This window comes from Rhinolophus sinicus, chromosome 17, assembly GCF_057876585.1.
Source record: "Rhinolophus sinicus isolate RSI-liver-muscle chromosome 17, RSI-T2T, whole genome shotgun sequence".
NCBI classification, from domain to species: Eukaryota; Metazoa; Chordata; class Mammalia; order Chiroptera; family Rhinolophidae; genus Rhinolophus; species Rhinolophus sinicus.
The window spans coordinates 115,161,866-115,181,891 of record NC_142517.1 but is presented as its reverse complement, the minus strand read 5'-3'; the positions used below and the strand labels follow the sequence as shown (position 1 = coordinate 115,181,891).

At 45.4% G+C, this 20,026-nt stretch overlaps 1 long non-coding RNA gene across 9 annotated transcripts in view; it reads right to left on the bottom strand.

The window, feature by feature from the left end:
• Nucleotides 1-13,348, bottom strand: part of LOC109438113 (uncharacterized) — a 76,296-nt gene extending 62,948 nt beyond the window's left edge. For 5 of the 9 annotated variants that reach the window (XR_012497268.2, XR_012497267.2, XR_002136339.2 and 2 more), the window contains exon 1: nucleotides 12,791-13,347. This is a non-coding gene — a long non-coding RNA (uncharacterized LOC109438113). Of the gene's footprint in view, nucleotides 1-12,790 lie in introns of all 9 variants that reach the window. The other 4 variants (XR_012497265.2, XR_012497262.2, XR_012497266.1 and 1 more) reach the window with 2 other exon arrangements.
• Nucleotides 13,349-20,026: the final 6,678 nt, after the last annotated feature.

Genomic DNA, 20,026 nt, shown 5'->3' with positions numbered 1-20,026 from the left:
TTTTCTTCATGGCATTATCTCCATAAATTTGGACTAACATGTCCCTGATTTCACTTCAACTCTTACCAAATTTGACAAGCAATTTAATGTTTATTCATTGCTCTAATTCATGCTTAGACATTCTCGCGACAGCACACAAAAACACACAACAATAATGAACACCACTCACAGCAAGACACCACCACACATCAACACAAACACAGCATGAGACACTGACATACCAACGTTATAAAACCTTACTGAGCTGTTTATACGGAGTTACCAATGTATGCACACGGTGGCTAGTTCATGAACTTAATTGTCACACCTCTATGTCCTTTCCTGGACTTCTTTATTTAACTTATCCTGGAGGTCACTCCATAGCAGTAAACAGAGATCTTATTCTTTTGTACAGCTCCGAAGTTCTCTACTGCATGGATGCACCAGGTTATTTTACCAGTCCCTTACTGGACATGAGTTATTTCCAATATTTTTCTTCTGAAAATAATGCAACAAATCTTCGTGAATATGTGGATTCCTATTTGTGGGGTATGTCTTAGGGATAAATTCCTCAAAGTAGGATTTCTTGATTAATACATCTGCATTGTTGGGAGATTATGCCAATGTCCCCTTCATGGGGTCGAACCATTTTTCATTTTTATCAGCTATATACAAGGATAACCCTGTCTTCACAGCCTTACCAAACAATACAAGTGTCAAGTTTACTCATTTTCTTCCAATAGGAGAGAAACCACAATATACTTTTATTTTGCATTTCTCTTATGTGTGAAGACATGTTTAAATGTAATCTGCATTTCTTTTTCTGTGACTTATCCATGCATATCTTTGTTACTTCTTCTAGATTCACTTAATTGCTTTAAATCAGCGTATTTTAGGACTTTGTTTTTTTTTTTCCCCAAGCCACCGTTGGCTCTCACCTGAACTACTGCACCAGCCTTCTACCTGGTCTCCCTGCTCCCACCCTCACCTGCATGACAGTCTGTCTCACACAATAGCTTCTCTCTTTTTCACTTTCTTTCTCCCCTTCCTTCTTTCCTTCCATCCATTCTTCTTTCAAGAATTAATATTATTTCCCTGCATATGATCCTACAATGGTTTCTGTAGGAGCCTGACTCAGAGAAACTATGCTATCCGGCAGCACATGACCTAATTCCTGGAACCGTCAGTTTGCCCTTAAAAGGTCACGTCTCTGATAAGTAAAGCTCCTTCCTCATTCCGCTCTCTCCTTCCTCATTCACTCCCCGCCCAGTTTACCCTAACCCATATAAGCTTGTAGCTACAATAAAAATTTTGAGGCTTGATCAGAACTTTGTCTTGCCTCCATTTCTTCGCGCCTCCTATTTTCTCTTTTCAGGGTGTCTCCCTTCGGTCCCTGTTGAATGCCCCGCTGGTCGGGGCATTTCTGGCGCCCAACGTGGGGCTCGAAGATCCCAGACCCCTTGAAAAACTGTCTGCCTTAAGTCCGGCCGGACACATCGCTGAGTCTCCGCACGATTTTACCGCGCGAGCCTGACTCGTTTCCTGATCTCCGCGGATACAAGCCGATCCGTGAGCCTGATCTGATAGAGGTAAGCAGACATACGAAAATAGATGTTTTGGGATGATTTTAGATTTAATATTACCCCTCGGTCGAATGAATGTGTGAATGAGTGATAGTTCCACGACTTCTCGTCACGGAGCTTGCTTGGGCCCTAATCTGCGGTTCCGGTTCTGTCATACGGCATAACGGCGACTGGACTCCGGTCCACCAGTTCGGGGGTTTATACCGTAGCGCCTTAGCCAAGACAGATTTAGTCCCACAAGGGGCACGGCCAGATGGGCATCTGATTGTTTCGCTTGTTGATTGAAGGGCCGACAAGGGGACCATGGGTCAGACATTAAGTTCTCATGAACTGTTCATTTCTGGGTTAAAGAGTTCCCTCAAGGTGCGTGGAATTAAGGCTAGAAAAAAGGATCTCCGTGAATTTTTCGAGTTTCTGACAGATATTTGTCCCTGGTTCCCCCAAGAAGGAACGATTGATATTAGGATTTGGAAGCGCGTCGGTGATGCGTTCCAAGATTTTTATAAAGCCTTTGGGCCTGAAAAGGTCCCCGTTTCTACTTTTACTTACTGGAATCTTATAAATGACGTCCTCAGGGTTCACTCTCGTGACCCGGACGTTAGAGAGGTTATAAAAAAGGGGGAGAGCCTCTTAAAGGAATCGTCCCATCCCCCGTCTGAAAATGACTCCATGTCTATAGATATCCCTATTACTGACCCTAAGCCCAAGCCCTGTCTCGAGGAAGGCCCTACCCAAAATTCGGCTAAACCCCCTAGTCATCCCTCATTAAGACTTTATCCCTGCCTTAAAAACCTTCCCCAAGATTCGGACACAACCCTCCCTCCCGAGGACCAGGCTACCCTTGAGGATGCGGCCGCTCATTACCATCAGAAGGACCCCTCTGTATCGTCTCCTCCACCCTTCCGGCCACCTCCTTATATCATCCCTCAACACCCTCCATTCCTCGCTCCCATCGTCCACGGTCCCCCTTCTACTATTCCTCACTCCAATCCCCCTACTCAAACAGCCGCTTCCCTAACACAACAGATTGCCTCTCTTCGAGAGGCCCTCCAGGAAAAACGCCAACACATTAGTCTTCTCAAAAAATTCCGTGCCCTTGAGGCTGAACTCGCTGCACTCTCTGGGCTGCCCTTTTCCCCCCGTCTACCCCTAAAACGAGCTCCTAAACAAAAACCTGTCCTCGCTTTTCTGGTCACTCGCAGACAGGCTGCAGAGGTAGGTCCCGATACTCAGACCCCTGAGGACCCCCAAGAGGAGAATACCGCGGAGGAGTCCGATAATGAAGCTGAGGAACAGGATAACCCCCCCTCAGAGGAAGAGACAGGGCCCCTAAGAGACAGACAGCGCTACCGCCCTTTAAACATTAAGTATTTAAAAGACTTAAAGGCTGCGGTCCACGCTTATGGCCCTGTGGCTCCCTTCACGGTAGCCTTGCTGGAAAGCCTCACCGACCGTTGGCTAACGCCAAATGATTGGTTCACTTTAGCTCACGCCGCCCTGTCTGGCGGTGATTTTGTTTTATGGCGCACAGAGTATGCGGAAATCGCACGAAAAATGGCTGAACGAAATACTCAGAGCCAGTCCTCCCGCTCCTGGACTAGAGATCGCCTTCTCGGCCAACCACCCTATAACACCAATGAGACTCAGGCCACCTTCCCCCCAGGCTTATTAGCTCAAGTCCAAAATGCCGGCCTCAAGGCCTGGCGTAAACTCCCACCCAAAGGGCCCGCCAGCACCTCCTTGGCCAAAATCCATCAAGGGCCTGACGAATCCTATTGCGATTTCATCAGCCGCCTAACTGAGGCTGCCGAGCGTTTAATTGGAAAAGAAGAGTCAGATAGCACCTTTATTAAACATCTTGCATTTGAAAATGCCAATGCCACCTGCCAAGACGCCATCCGCCCCCATCGCAATGGCTCCCTCTCAGACTATATTAAACTTTGTTCTGGTGTCGGGGCGTCTCACGCCATTGGTCTAGCCATTGGAGCCACACTAAAAAGCTTCACACAGGACAATCAAAAATCCTGTTACAATTGTAAACAGCCTGGTCATTTTGTCCGGGAATGCCCTATAGACAAACAGCCCCGTCAGCCACCTTCCACTATCTGTCCTCGCTGTAAACGCGGCAAACATTGGGCTAGAGACTGTCACTCCAAGGTAGATGCTATGGGTAACCCAATTCCCCCCAGGTCGGGAAACCCCCAACGGGGCCAGCCCCTGGCCCCAAGTCCCCAGAACAAACCAGGGGCAATACGGTTTGTTCCTCAGTCCCAGTCTCCATTACCTCCCTTTGCAGAGCCACCCCAGGCAGTGCAGGATTGGACCTCTTGTCCCCCACCCCAACATTATTAACCCCTGATCAAGGCATACAACTCCTCCCTACCAATGCCCATGGGCCTCTACCACCCAATACCTTCGGGCTAGTCCTTGGGCGCGGTAGTTCAGCTCTAGCGGGGATTAATATTATCCCGGGAGTAATTGACCAAGATTACACGGGGATCATTACTCTCCTGGCCTCAGCGCCTAACGGGCCGGTTACTATTCAACAAGGCCAGAGAATAGCTCAACTTATTTTACTTCCCTTAGATTCCTCCACTAAGTCTAACCTCCCTCACCCCAGACTACACTCTACCTTTGGGGCCTCGGATACCTACTGATACAACAAATTACCCCTGACAGACCCCTACTCACCCTAAAATTAGACAATAAACCCTTTGAGGGACTCATTGACACTGGGGCTGACGCTACGGTCATCGCCTCTCACTTCTGGCCTGCCTCGTGGCCTACCACTGTTGCCTCCACCCATCTAAAGGGCATCGGTCAGTCTACTAACCCTAGACAGAGTACAAAACTTCTCACTTGGGCAGACAGTGAAGGTAATACCGGCCACGTCCAACCTTATATCATCCCAGGGCTGCCCGTTAACCTCTGGGGACGCGATATACTTTCCCAGTTAAAGCTTATCATGTGTAGCCCCAATGAAGTAGTCACACAACAAATGCTCAACCAAGGCTTTGTCCCAGGACAGGGGCTTGGAAAGTCGGGACAAGGCATCAAACATCCCATAACTGTTATAACCAACAATAATCGGACAGGTCTGGGACATCCCGACCAAAATTTCTCCTAGCAGCCATTGACTTCCCTGTACCCCATGCAGACAAAATAAGATGGAGATCGGATGAGCCTGTATGGGTAGACCAATGGCCACTTAATTCAGAAAAACTCACAGCCGCCACACAGTTAGTGCAGGAACAACTGGCGGCCGGCCACCTTGAGCCTACCACCTCCCCGTGGAACACTCCTATATTTGTTATTAAAAAAAGAGTGGAGCCTGGAGACTTCTCCAAGACCTCCGTGAAATTAATAAAACTATGTTTGCCATGGGGGCCCTTCAACCTGGCCTCCCTTCCCCTGTTGCCATACCAGCCAATCACGCCAAAATTATTATTGATCTAAAAGACTGCTTTTTCACCATTCCCCTCCATCCCCAAGACAGAGATTTGCCTTTAGTCTCCCAGTCATTAATTTCAAAGGACCCATGCCTCGCTATCAATGGAAGGTCCTTCCACAAGGCATGGCCAATAGCCCTACACTTTGCCAAAAATTTGTGGCCCAAGCAGTTGACCCTCTTCGCACTCGGTGGCCCTCTATTTACATCATCCATTACATGGATGACATCCTTTTGGCCGGGCCATCCTCCGAAAAGGTTCTCCAATGCTGCCTGGAACTTACTAAAAATCTTGCCCAATTTGGTCTCCAAATCGCTCCTAACAAGATTCAAATACAAGATCCCTACTATTATCTTGGCTTCGAGCTCAATTCCAATCTTATTACCACTCAAAAGATTGTGCTAAAAACATCCCATCTCCGTACGCTCAATGATTTTCAAAAATTCTTGGGAGGCATTGACTGGCTCCGGCCATATCTCAGGCTCACTACAGGACAGTTAAAACCATTATTTGATATCTTACAGGGAGATCCTAATCCTCTCTCTCCGCGTTCGCTTACTCCGGAAACTCACCGATCCCTTCAAATAATACAATTAGCCATTGAACAGCAACAGATTAAACACATATCTTACCACCAACCCTTTTCTCTTATCATATGTGCCACCCCTCACTCTCCAACGGCGGTACTATGGCAAGAGGCCCCCCTATTGTGGATTCATTTACCCTCCTTGCCTGCCAAGGTTCTTACTCCCTATCCCACATTAACAGCCAACATCATCCAAATAGGGAGAGAAAAAAGTCGACTATATTTTGGGAAGGACCCTAACCGGATTATCCTCCCTTATACTAAAAATCAAATTAATTGGCTCATGCAAAACGATGATAACTGGACAGTAGTACTTTCTTCCTTTCCGGGTACTATAGACAACAACTATCCTGCCAATAGGTTGCTCCAATTTACACGAGTTCACCCATTTATTTTTCCAAAAATTACCAGTGCCAAGCCCCTATTAGCGGCTGCCTTAGTCTTCACTGACGGCTCCTCCAACGGTCAGGCTGCCTATGTTATCAATGGCCACACTTTTACAGTCCCCTCACCCTATCAATCTGCACAGCTAGTTGAACTGTTTGCTATCCTACAGGTTTTTATCCAACTCCCAGATACTCCATTCAACCTATATACAGATAGTGCTTATATCGCCTTCTCCCTTCCCCTTCTAGAAACCGTGCCCTACATCAAACCCTCCAGTAATGCAGTCCCTCTTTTCTGCCACCTTCAACGGCTCATTACCTCAAGACATCACCCCTTCTTTGTTGGACATTTACGGGCCCACTCCGACCTTCTTGGCCCTTTAACTCAGGGCAACGCCCTTGCGGATGCCGGCACCCGACTCATCCTCTCCGTTCTCACCGACCCCCTAACCAAAGCTCAACAGTGTCACGCCCTCCATCATTTAAATGCCCGCACACTCCACCTCATGTTCAAAATCACTAGGGATCAGGCCAGAGAAATAGTCAAGAGCTGCCCTGGATGTGTTATTCTTCTCCCAACACCCCACTTAGGGGTCAACCCTCGGGGAATTCTCGCCAATGAAATCTGGCAAATGGATGTTACCCATATCCCAGAGTTCGGGTCCCTCAAATATGCTCATGTCACCATCGATACTTACAGTGGGTTTATCTTCTCCAGCCTCCATACAGGAGAAGCGACAAAAAATGTTATTGCCCATGTCCTCCAGTGTCTAACTGTGCTCGGAAAGCCCCAAAAGATAAAAACTGATAATGGCCCTGGGTACACTTCCCAGGCCTTTAAACAGTTTTGCGGCCAATTTCAGATTCAACATGTCACTGGTATCCCGTACAATCCCCAGGGACAAGGAATTGTTGAACGGGCTCATCAAACCTTAAAAAACACCTTAAATAAACTCAAAACATCCACTTCCTACCCCACTAAAGGTTCTCCTCGTAATATTCTAAATCACGCCCTGTTCGTCCTCAATTTTCTACAACTAGATGACCAGGGTAACTCCGCTGCAGACCGCCTTTGGCGTCAAAAAACAAAACATCAATACGCCAAGGTCATGTGGAGAGATCCCCTCACGGCAAAATGGAACGGGCCCGACCCAGTTCTCATCTGGGCGCGAGGATCTGCCTGCATATATGATACCCAATAAAACAATCCCCGTTGGCTACCCGCTCGTCTGGTTAAACCCATTAACCCCCCTATCACTAATCCATCACCACCAGGGACTTAATCCCTGAGAAAATTTCTTTTTCCCTTCTTCCACAGATGTTCCACCCAATCATTCTCGCTGGATATCTACTCCTGGTGACTTCTTGCGTTTTGGCTGGCTATTGTTAATTCCACTGCTCCTGCCTGCCCCGCTCCTAATCATGTTTTCATCTGCGGCAACGGCCTGGCCTTCACGGCCCTCCCCACCAATTGGACTGGCCTCTGTGCACTGGCTTTTCTCTTACCAGATATAGATATTCTACCCGGAGATCAGTCACTTCCTATACCAGCCCTTGATCTTTTCCCTGGACGACAAAAACGGGCCCTCGCGTTCATTCCCCTTATGGCAGGACTAGGTATAACCGCCGCTATGGCCACAGGTGCTGCCGGGGTAGGAGTGTCCGTAGACACTTATCAACGGCTCTCTCTCCAACTTATTGATGATGTTACCACACTATCAGATACTATTAATGACCTTCAAGACCAGGTCGATTCCTTAGCAGAAGTAGTACTCCAAAACAGACGAGGGCTTGATCTTCTAACGGCGGAACAAGGGGGGATCTGTTTAGCTTTATAGGAACGATGCTGCTTCTATGCCAACAAATCCGGCATAGTGTGAGACAAGGTCAAGAGACTCCAAGAAAATCTTCTTCAACGCAAAAAACAACTTCTTGACAACCCCTTTCTAACCAGTTTTAATGGTCTCTTGCCTGTCCTCCTCCCCATCCTTGGCCCCATTCTAGGATTACTCCTACTTGTCTCCCTCGGACCTTGTTCATTTAATAAACTAACAGGATTCATCAAACAACAAATAGACAACATTTTGGCCAAACCTATCCATATTCATTATCAACGTCTGTCCACAAATGACCATTCGGAAGGTAATCATACGGGCTCCAGCTATATAAACTTGTAGCAGACACGGTGGCTGAAAACGTGTCGGCCCGATCTAAAGGGCTTGAGCACCAGACGGCTGCAGCGACTGGGTACTGCAAGGGAGGGTCCCGATTGACCCAATTTCAGCTCTCCCTGAACTCATGTCCAGACTGCATAGGGGTTGGTGTCTAAGTCAAAACAATTGCCTCACCCCTGGTCCAAAATGGACACCAGAGGCTACGCCTTGCGCGTTATTCGGGCCGTCTGAGACCCCTGAGTTCCCGACTCGGTTAAGGCTCACTCTCTTAAAAAGATAAAGAGAGAGGAGATGTAGGAGCCTGACTCAGAGAAACTATGCTATCCGGCAGCACATGACCTAATTCCTGGAACCGTCAGTTTGCCCTTAAAAGGTCACGTCTCTGATAAGTAAAGCTCCTTCCTCATTCCGTTCTCTCCTTCCTCATTCACTCCCTGCCCAGTTTACCCTAACCCATATAAGCTTGTAGCTACAATAAAAATTTTGAGGCTTGATCAGAACTTTGTCTTGCCTCCATTTCTTCGTGCCTCCTATTTTCTCTTTTCAGGGTGTCTCCCTTCGGTCCCTGTTGAATGCCCCGCTGGTCGGGGCAGGTTTCCCATTACAACTAGACTACAGTCATATTTTTGACAAGGCCCACTAGGCAGGAAGCTTAACCCACCACATTCCTCCTGGCATTCCTCTCACTCTGCTGCAGCAATCCCCGTGTCTCTCTGTCCTTCACTGGCATCAGTGTATCCCATCTGAGGAACTCTGCGTAGAAGCCACTTCTCCCACATCCTCACAGGGCTCCCTCTCATTGTTAGGACTGCTCAGTGTCACATAAAGAGATTAGCTGTTACCAGCCATGTAAACTGCCCTCCTCCCCAGTCCATGACCCTCTGTGACTTTCTTCCCAGCAGGTCACCACCTGACTTTCTCGATGGTTCATGTGTTCTCTGCTCCTCTAGAACATAAAGACCTGAGTTAGGGTAGGGGCTTTGTCTTATACACCACTGTTTGTTCTGCATGTGGAATGGTGCCTAATAAACACCTGTTTCAGTGGACCCCAGACCAATTAAGTTTCTCCCCATTTTCCCATATCTCCCAAGATTTCATCAAATGCTGTCTTTTGACTTGTTGTCTAAGGCCAGTATTACTTTCTGATCGCTTAGTATAGAGTTTATTCAGAATTAAAGACACGGACAAGCTACTGAGAACCACAAAAACCTAAAAGAGGAGTCCTAGTGTCCTGGGAAAAACCAATGGTAATTTTAATTTGGGATAAGAACATTCAATGTTAAAATACCTTAACTAGAAAATAACATTCTAATTAGCTTACATGAAAGGATTCCGTCTGATCTACAAGGAGGTACAATGTGTTTGTTTTCATCTGTGCAGCCAGAATAAAGCATTAGAATGGGATTGTGTATGGTGTCCCTTTAAAAGATGCCCAACCATAAAGGGTGGGTAAATGAATGATGCTCCAACCATTTGCTGGGACACTATATAGTTATTAAAGGCATGCTGTAGGGTTCCAGACAGGTGCACCGAGACATAGCCTGGGGAACTCTCTAGGTGTCAAGCACAGTTCCAGGAGCTTTGTGTCATTACTTCTCTTTATAACAAAAATGTATAAAGCAGCACATAAAGAGTGACCTCATTTTCATAAAATATACAAAATGTGTTTATATGCATACAAAAGATTCAGGGAGAGTCAACACCAAAATACTAATTAAAATTCCGGATATTCTGAGCATTAATGACTTTTCTGTATTTTCTAAATCTTTTACATCAAATGCTTAATAATACTGTCACCCAAAAAAAATCACAAGTAAAAAAAGACAGAGGGGTTAAAACAACTGTAGAAAGAGGAAGGATCTGATGCTCAGAAGGTTTTCCACATAATATTGCCAATTCCCTGTCTACTCACTCTGGGGAGAAGGGGAGAAAAGGGTCACTTGACAGAGCACCTGTAGCCAGCAAATGAGTAAAGCTCATGAGGTCAGAACATAAAAGGCTGTATGAGAATTGATAGTTAAAAACAATATTGGATCACAGGACCTTAGTGTCTTTTTTTGTTACGGATACTATCATCAGGTATGTCAGTTATACTGCTGGATAAAGGTGAGATAGTAGAAAAATTCTTTAAGTCTATCTGAAATCTACACTAGGTACTTAGGAATACCTTTCTGAAATCAATTGAAGATACCACGTTCTTCTGTTTCAGAAGAACGAGGCAGAGAATCATTCACGGATGATTTTGTGGCAACAACCAAAATAATGCAGTTCTCCATTGTAGAAAAGCCAAAATGTTTCCCATGCAAGGAGGTCTTTCTTAGTTTGCAGGGAAACTAAAATAAACTTGTCTGAAACAAATACATTAAAAGCAAACTTTCAGTGTGCTTATACTTTATAGTCGGTGTTCTGATCTTGTTTCTATGGAAGCTGAGTAATAGGCAAATGCTGAAATTGAGGTTTCTTCAAAAGACAAATTGAAATGAAATTTTAAGTATCATATAAAACATAAAAAGGTAAATTCTGTCCTCTCAACCTCTGTTTTCAACTTTTCTGATTCAAACTCCTTCTCCCAGTCCTTTGCTTAGTCCTTCTTCCCTTACCTGCCTCTTTTCAGCTTCTCCCAACATCCCTGTGTCCAAGGCAGTGGGCTTCAATTTGAGGTCACCAGAACAAACTCTTTAAAATAGATCAACTCGTTTACCTGGTAAATGGATGCCATTTCATGACTTCTAGTTTTACTCTCATCCATCGTAATAAGTTTACAGACATAAAACAGAGAGGTAATGTTGCTTCTGAGTTGTGTACCTCACTTTGAATATAAGTAAGACTGGAGTAAATTAAGATAAGCCTAGTTTATGGATCAATGATAAAACATAAGTCATATTCTGAAGAGTTTTGTCAGCACCTCAGTAACTGAAATTGGCATGCCCATCACATCAGTCTCTTCTGTCCAGTAGGCAGCTGCATTACACAGTCATTTCAGATCTCTAAGTCTCGGCTTCTTCACTGGCAATAGATAGAGACAGTATACCGGCCTTATTTGTACTTAGAAGGGCCAAGTGAGATATATTGAAAATGTATTGTCAATCTTAAAAGAATTATATAAAGGTCCTATTTTGGTCTGTCATCCAATAGTACCCATTTGCTAACAGGTTTGTAAAATCGCTCAGAGGCTTACCTTACAAAAAGCAGAGCACAATTTTTCACAAATACTTGCTTTGGGTTTCATGCTACAATTAAACTTTGCATTTAAAGGTACAATTAATCAATTCACATAATCTGTTCTTTTTTTCACAATATTTTAATATGCTGAAAACTGTACTTCCCAGCTACAAAGCCATGTCCATCATCCGGGTGTCTTAATTATTATTAATACATAGGCTTATTATTATAACTTCTAAAGAAATTATGAGCTCAACTAAAGTTTAAATACATAAGAGCTACAAGATACTAATATTCCTTCTATAAGATAATGAAATAATCGCTGGCATTTAAATGAAACAAATGGACCAATGGGGCCTTAACAGCTTTATGACACAACGTTTCCTACTTCAGAAGACAATCTTCATGAGCCCGTTGTACCCAGAATTACTGGAAATCAAACATTTCCTCCCTTCCCCCCCACCCCCCCAGCCATTTACCTCAACAATCTTAAAGGAGAACAGGGTTCTATTAGCAGGAGGGGGAGTCACGGAGGCAAACATTCTAGTGCAGAATCTGGCATCTTAACTCCCAAAACTTTACATTACAAAGTAAACTCTAAAGGTATGTTTTCTTCTCTTTTGAAATTTTTGACCAAGTCTCAGGAACCACCCCACCTCTCCTTTAGAACAGGCAACGTAAAAGTGAAGTCACTGAAGTAAGATTCAAGACATTTTGTGGCAAAATGGTACTTTTCAAGGAATCGGAACTCCGTGGGTTCGTTCTCCTTTGGGTAAAAACTATCCTCCGCAGCGCTGGCAGTAACAGGTCATCGCTCAGTTATTTTAAGTTCCCTTTCCCACCATTTTCTTTCCTTCTGTGTTCAAATTATACTCGGAAGGAATAACGCGGCTTCTATCCAGGCAAATGGAAAGAGCTCAGTGAAGAACTCTATTGGACTCTCCTACGTCATCAATTTCTAGTTTGAATTTCAGTAACAAACCCTAAAATGTTTACGTTTGAATGGTCCCGCGGAGCAACTAACTACCTTAATGGGTGGGAGCAAGGGTCTTACCCGGATAGGTCAGCACAGAGAGATGGGATGGGAACTCCGAAGTAGGGGTGCTCAAGTTTTCGTTGATAAAAGGGAGAGAACACACCCCAAAGTCTTTATAAAGTCCCACGAAACGTTCCACAGAGCCATAAACAGCAAGGGCCGAGGCCAGGAGGGTCTCAGGCTGGGGTGGGGGTGGGAATGGGGCAAATAACTGGGCGTTCGGGTAGTGAGGAGGGAAAGAACCTAGCGGGACCGATGGGGAAAGAGAAGGGGAGGGGACGCCAGGCAGAGTGAGCCTTCGTCGCCGGTGCCCAACCCTGGGACAGCCGGCTCCGGGCAGGAAGGAGCCCGAGGCGGCGGCGCCCTTCCGAGACCCTGGGGGCGGCCGCAGCTAGAGGTCCGCCCGAGCGCGAACGGCGCCCGCCGCCTCCTCACCTTCGGGCATCTCCGGGTCGCTCCTGTGTCGCAGGCGGTGGCCATGGCGGCTCCGAACTCCGGGCTCGGCGGGCTCCAGCGCAGCAGGCGACGGCGCTACCACCGCGGTATCCCGGGTGTGCCTCTCGCAGACCTCGGACTCGTAGTCCGGCTCCGCCCACCCCAGCGCGGGCCGCGCTGCGGCGGGTATTAGGGCAGAAGCAACAGGTCACCAGGCGCTTCACTCCTCGGCCGCTGTTGGCGCCCTAGCTCGCCCCCCAGCTCCACCGCGCTCTGCGCTCCCCTCTCCCTCAACAAGGACGCGGTCGGCACCGGCAGCCCGAGGGTATCTATGCCGGGACTACCCAGTCCTCCGGGCCGCCCGCCCGGGCAGGGCCCCAGGCCCGGCCGAACGCCCGCCGCCCGCCGCTACCGCCTCCCACCAGCGGACTAGTATGAGGGCGGCGACCAGCCTGGGTTATTTCCAAAGGGTGGGGACGCGACACGCACGGACAACTACAGCCACCGCAGGGACAGAGCGCAGCCTGAGCCCCGCCTCCTTCTGCAGCCGCCTCTGGACTGACAGCCGTTCTCCCGACTGGCACCTGCCAACCAGAACGCGGAACGCGAGGGACCAATCACGCCCAGAGTTCCCTCCACATGCCCCGCCCCTGCCCCGCCCCGCGGGGCGCTCGGGCCTCTGGTTGCGGTTTACCGCGCGCGGCCCAGAGCTCTCAGGTCAGAAGAGAAGCGCTGAAGGCGTTTGTTAATGCGAGCGCTCCTCGGTCAGTGGGCTCCATACAAAGTCCTGTTAGTAAAGAACCGATTCCTTTAGCAACTCGGTTTCACCGGGTCTCACCGCTGCCCACAGAATTTGGTGACACCCCAGTTGTTGACCATTTTTGTAATGAAATGCTCCTCTCCTGTCTTCCAAAAAGTGCTAGTTTCGTCCGCAACTTGACCACAGGAACCCCCGGGCCCCAGTCCTACTCTCAATAAACAGCTGTGACTGTGAGTCTTGAGTGAGACTCGAGGACAGGTCGCCCCGCCCCTTTCTCGTGGGTAAAATTGGGACCCAACACGTCCCTCCTTCCCCTGAACTTGGAAACGCAGGGATCCACCAATTTGCTTTTCTCGCCTGTATCTCCCTTCCACCGCAGGTGTTTCCAGATTTTAATTTTTTCTCCAACAACGTGTAAAGCATGATTTTCTCATACAAAAAGGAGAACGACAAAGTAGAGGACCACGATCCTGACTTGATGAAGATGATGATAATGATAGTTAACATGCGGCAAGGCCTCACTCACTATGCGCAGGGGCGCATTCCAAGAGAGGTGTTCATTTCACCGTCCAAAACAATCCTCAGTTTACAGATTTTACCGGAAGAAGTTGAAACGCAGTAGTTACCTAAGTCCCCCAAGACTATTTTATTCCAGATGGTGTGGATTTCTCCACAGGCATCTTATTGTGATTATCAGAAAATAGAGGTGTTTGTCATAACTGGGAGGTAGTGACGTTGTGTCAAGATTTTTGTTAAGAAAGCACAATTTTTTTACATGGATTTAAAAATATTTTATCTTCATCCAACATTAAGTCTCTCCTATGTGCCAGGCACTGTATGTGTGAAACACTCCTGCCCTCAGTGAGCTCAGGCAGATGAGAAAACAAAGGCTCAGACAGTCCAACCCTGTGAGGTCACACTGTTGGAAAGCACTTAAACCTGGGATTCAAATCAAGATCTATCTGACCCCAAAGTAGATGTGGGGGTAAAGAGTGTGAATTTTATCCTGGAAACATAAACCAATGGAATGATGTGAAGCTGAGGAATCACTATCAGATGGTTTGGAGTGGAATCACTCTGGACAATAAGGCAGACTGAAGGAAGCTACAAGACTAATGAAGACATTTTACGTTCATCCAGGGGAGAAATGAGGGTTCAAACTAAAGGCAGTGACTGGAATGGAGGGAAAGGACTTGTGATCATTGGGGAGGTAGAAGAGAAGTACTTGGTGACTAGAGGGAGAAGTGAAGAGGGGAGTCAAGAATGGCGCCTACGGTTCTGGCTTGGGGACTGTTTAGATAGCAGTGACTTTCTCCTAGACAGAGAATGTAGAAAGAAGAATGGGTTTGCAAAGGAAGATAAGTTTTGGCTTTGCTAAGAGGAACATCAAAATGGAGCTCTCTTGTTCAAAGTTGGATATAAACCTCTTTTGGCTAAGCCTGTTTTTGTGATATTCCAACTTACGTTTTCAAAAACAGCATACACGTTAAATCGAACCACGTAAGTATTTGAGGAAATTCCCTAGAGTTGACACTAAGCATATCACTCTTTATTGTGATTACTTTCATACAGCAACTTGGAATCTATGGCTTTAGTAAATGAGACATCCTAAGTAAAATAATACTTTAAAACATTTAAAATTGTATTGTCACTAGAGTATATAGGAAGTGATTGAAGCCATGGGTACAGAAGTAATTGCTTTGAGAATATATGGATAATAAGAAAGAAAAGAAAAATGAAAAAGCAGGAGACTCAGAGAATAGATTTAAGTGGCATTGAAATGAAGTCTGCAAAGGTGAGCAGTGGAAGTCAAGAGACGTGAGCATTATCAGGAATGGCTGATCAGGTGAGTCCCATCAGGGTAGGATCACACCTGCCTTTCACTTCTGTTACTTCAGCACCTGCATCAGTGCGTGGCTGGTAGGAACTACATACATGATTCCCTAAACAGAGTCAAATATCCAGAGGGCAGCAAAGCTACAAATGCCACTAACTGTGGCACCTGGGTTATTAGGGATGTGTGCCAGCAGGATGGCAGGCAGTGAGTGAGTAAAGAAGTGATTGGAGGTGAGAAAGTGAAGACAGGAACTGAGGACTCTCTGCCCAAACATTTTGCTGAGAAGACAGATGTGGTGGTAGTCAGAGGGAGATACACTGTTAGGATTTTTTATTTTGAGATGGTAAAAAATGTCAGTATATTTCTGTGTTAAAGGGTGAGAACCAATAGAGAAAAATAAAAAAACAGTGTGAAGTCAGAGGAGAAGGTTGGAGGAACAGAGCAAGGTCCTTAAGAAGGCAGAAGGGGATGCTCTCCAGAGCAGATAGATGAGCTTCAGGCTAATGGAAGAGAAAGAAGGACAAAGGACCTGTGTGGCCACAGACACATTTCTGGAGGAGGAGAGATTGAGGAAAAGCTCATCTGGTGACCTCTATTTTTCTCAATTTTCATAGGCTTCTATTTGGAAAGCTACGCTGGGAAAGAGGGGGCCATGTGTAGAGAAGTGTACACTTCCAAAAAGCTCAATATGCCTAACAAAACCCAAATAATATAATCCATCAATGGAGGGCAAGTTGAAAAGAAGTTTGAGCAAAAACCAAGGAGCTCTGGTATGAATAAGTATGTCACCAAAGCATGAGATGAGGCTAATTATTTCCCCCAAATAGTTAAGAGAAATAGCAACGACTTCTGTGGAAGAGTAAAGAAAAAATTATGAAGGAAAGATATGTAATTTCAAAAAGTGTGAACACTTACAAATCCTTTAATCACATAAGATGCCAAGAAAAGGACCTGAGGGAATGTTCTCCTTTATTAAGAGGATAGCAGTAGGAAAAGATCACCTCAAGAATCAGAGAAGCAGGGATGATTAATATTTAATTTAATAGCTTAAAAGATACAAGTATGGTCAGGTGACAGAAATGGGCAATATATTAAAATGTGGGACACCACAGTAGAATGGAAAAGGATTTGATGAAGTTCAGTTTCAGTAAACAACAATGGGCTGGCCCAGTGGCTCAGGTGGTTGGAGCACCATGCTCCTAAGGGCCATGGCCAGGAGGAGGGCAACTACTGCTACTCTGTCTTTTGATTGGATGAGCACTTAATTCATTTACATTGAAAGTAATTGTTATAGATATATAGTTATTGTCATTTTATGATTTATATTTTGATGCTTTTTTTTTTTTTTTTCATCTTAGGGAATTCCCTCTAATATTCCTTGTAATACTGGTTTGGTGGTGATGAACTCCTTTACCTTTTTCTTCTCTGGGAAGCTGTGGTATCCCCTTCTATTCTAAATGACACCTTTGCTGGGTAGAGTAATCTTGGTTGTAGGTCCTTGCTTTTTATCACTTTGAGTATTTCCTGCCAGTCCCTTATGGCATGCAAAGTTTCTGTTCAGAAATCAGCTGACAGTGTTATGGCAGCTCCCTTGTAGGTAACTAGTTGTTTTTCTCTTGCTACTACTAAGATTTTTTTCTTTGTCTTTAACATTTGGCATTTGACTTATGATGTGTCTTGGTGTGAGCCTCTTGGGTTCATTTTGTTTGGGATTCTCTGCACTTCCTGGGCTTCTATGTCTATGATTTTGCCAAGATAGGGAAGTTTTGCATCATTATTTCTTCCAATAGGTTTTCAATTCCTTGCTCTCTCTCTTCTCCTTCTGGTACCCCTAAGATGTGAATGTTGTTATGCTTGTTGTTGTCCCAGAGCCCCCTTAAACTATCTTCTTTTTTCTTTTTCTTTTTTTAAAGTTATATTTGCTGTTATGAGTGGGTGTTTTCCGCTACCTTATCTTCTAAACTGCTGATGTGATCTTCTGCTTCTTCCAATCTACTGTTGATACTTTCTAATTCATTCTTCATTTTTGATATTGTATTATTTCTGACTGCTTCCTTTTTATGTTTTGTATTTCCATTTTTGTTTCCTGTGTCTATGTTGACATTCTCCCTCAAATCTTTGAGCATCCTTATAACCAATGTTTCGAACTCTGCGTCTTGCCTCTATTTTGTTTCGTTTTTTTTTTTAATCTGGAGGTTTGTTCTGTTCTTTTATTTGGGACATGTTTATTGTCTCCCCATTTTGGTAGCCTCCTTGTGTTTGTTAGTGTGTATTAGGTAGGTCTGGTAAGTCTTTTTGTCTTAGTAGAGTGGACTTTTGAGGTAGGTATGCTGTGGGGCCCAGTGGCACAGTCACCCTACTCAACTGAGCTGGGTGCTCCAGGTTTCACTTGTGTGGGTTGTGTGTGCCTTCCTGTTGTGTTTGAGTCTTGGTTGCTCTTTGCACATCAGTGGGAGGGATTGCCTTCAGGCTGATTGGTTGTGAGGACTGGCCCTGACTATAGAGGAGGAGCCATTCTGCAGGAGCTGACATAATGGAGTGGTATTCACATTAGTAGGGCTCTGGTGCCTACCCAATCTTTCCTTTGGGTGTGTCATCCTTGGAAGAGACAAGATGATGCTCTGGTTCAGTCTGAAGCTGGCCATTGGGAATGCCAGGCCTGGGGCCTCCTGGGAGGTGTCTCTCCACAGGTCAACTTCAGCCACAGCTTGTGTACTGCCTAGGGTCACCTGGCATGAGCCAGAAAACAATCCATAGATGGAGCCACCTGCACTGGGCTTAAGAGATTCCTGGAGAGGTCAAGCCACAAATCAAGGCCAGCTGCAACTAATGCCGGGCTTAAGGCTGCTCAGCAAGAGGTATGGGACATGATGAAGCTAGATGCTGATTGTTTGGGGTATGTGACCCTTTGAGAGATTTTAGCAAAGTCCGCCGCATGAGCCAAGACAGGCCTTTTGCATGGAAAAGCCACTGGAAGCAGTTTGGGTGGGCTTGAAAGTTGGCTGGGGTTGGGTCTCAGGGAATCACTAGGGCAGGTCAGAGGAACAGTGTTCGCCAGGTTGGTGGAGACTCAGATATGATAGCTTCCAGCATCTGCATGCTAGGAGTAGGGAGGGATCAATAAAGAAACAATGAATTCTACCACCACATCTTCCTGGAAGAAAGATGTCCCTCCAGACCTTGCCTTAAATCCAGACAACTAAGTTCCTACCCATATGTCTCTGGCACTTTTCAACTGCTGCCCCAGTGCTGGAGTTCAGAGGGAGTGAGTCTCTCAGCAAGTCAGTCTATGTGGACTCTTTATGAGTCTTCCCTGGAACTCTAGCTGCCCTCATCTCACCCAGCCACAATCACTGCTGGATTTCACAGCCAGAAGTAATGGGGACTTTCCTTCTTGGAACTGGAAACCTGGGATGTGGAGCCTGGTGAGGGGTGGAGACCCTTCCTCATCCAGGGGGGACACCCACAGCCGAGATATCCTTCCTGGTTTTTAAAAATCACAGGTGGGTGTGGGCCCAGCCTGTTCTGCGTTCTGTTCCTCCTACCAGTCGCAAGGTGGCATCTTCTGTATGTCCTTACAGGTGGGACTTCGGTTCAGCTAGACCTGAGACAATGTTCAATGATGGCTACTCTGTATTTTACTTCTAATATTGATGTGTTTGGGAGAGGAGGCAAGCACAGTGTTCCTCTGCCATGTTGATCATAAATCCCCCCATACCTGGTTTTTTAGAACAAGGTTCTTGTGGGAGTGGTGATATTGGGAGAAAAAGCAATCAAATAGAAAGAAAAATAATAATGTATTAGAAAAGTGTAAATGATAATACTTTAACAGCTATGTAAAATTATACTTGTATAAAAAATAAAATCAAACACACTAAAAATATATTCATACTTCCTGCTTTAATAATTAGGGAGTGCCACCTGACACATTAAAACACCATTTGCTCTTCAGAATATGCTTTTCCTTTGTTGGAGAGCATATGAACCTTGTATTGAAATGGTCATCCTTGTCCCTAGGTATTTGGAAATCACAGAAATAACATTTCCCTCTGAGATTTTCCCAATGATGAGAAAATTTACAGAAAATAATCCTAGGCCAATGTCGCCTGGCTGTAACCCTAGTAAAGTCACTGTACATGAAGAAAAGAAATACCATTCAAAAAAGGTTGGTCTCAAACTAATGATGTTAGTGCCCATTGAATCTGTGACTAGGGCACTGTGCACCCTGGCCCAGCATCCTTCAGGTGCCATTACAAGGTGCCATTTACACATTATAAATATTTGGCAAATATACCACATCATTGTTCCTCAAGATTTCTTTCAATTACAGCTTAGCTGCCATATTGCTATCTTAACAAAAAAGAATGCATGGACCAGAGTGTCATCTCTCTAGCCTTGTGGATCACATATTTTTTCATTGGAATAAATAACATTTCTTTTTTTTCAGACACTGTAAACTGGGTGTCAGATTGTCAGGGTTTAAATCCTAGCTATGTCACTTACTAGCTATGTGATCTTTGGGCAATTTTGTTAATCTGTGCCTCTTTTCCCTCATTTATAATACAGGAATGTATGAGTTTTGTTTGTAGTACTTTGTAAGAGTTAAGTTAGATAAATAAATGTTTACAATAGTATGTGG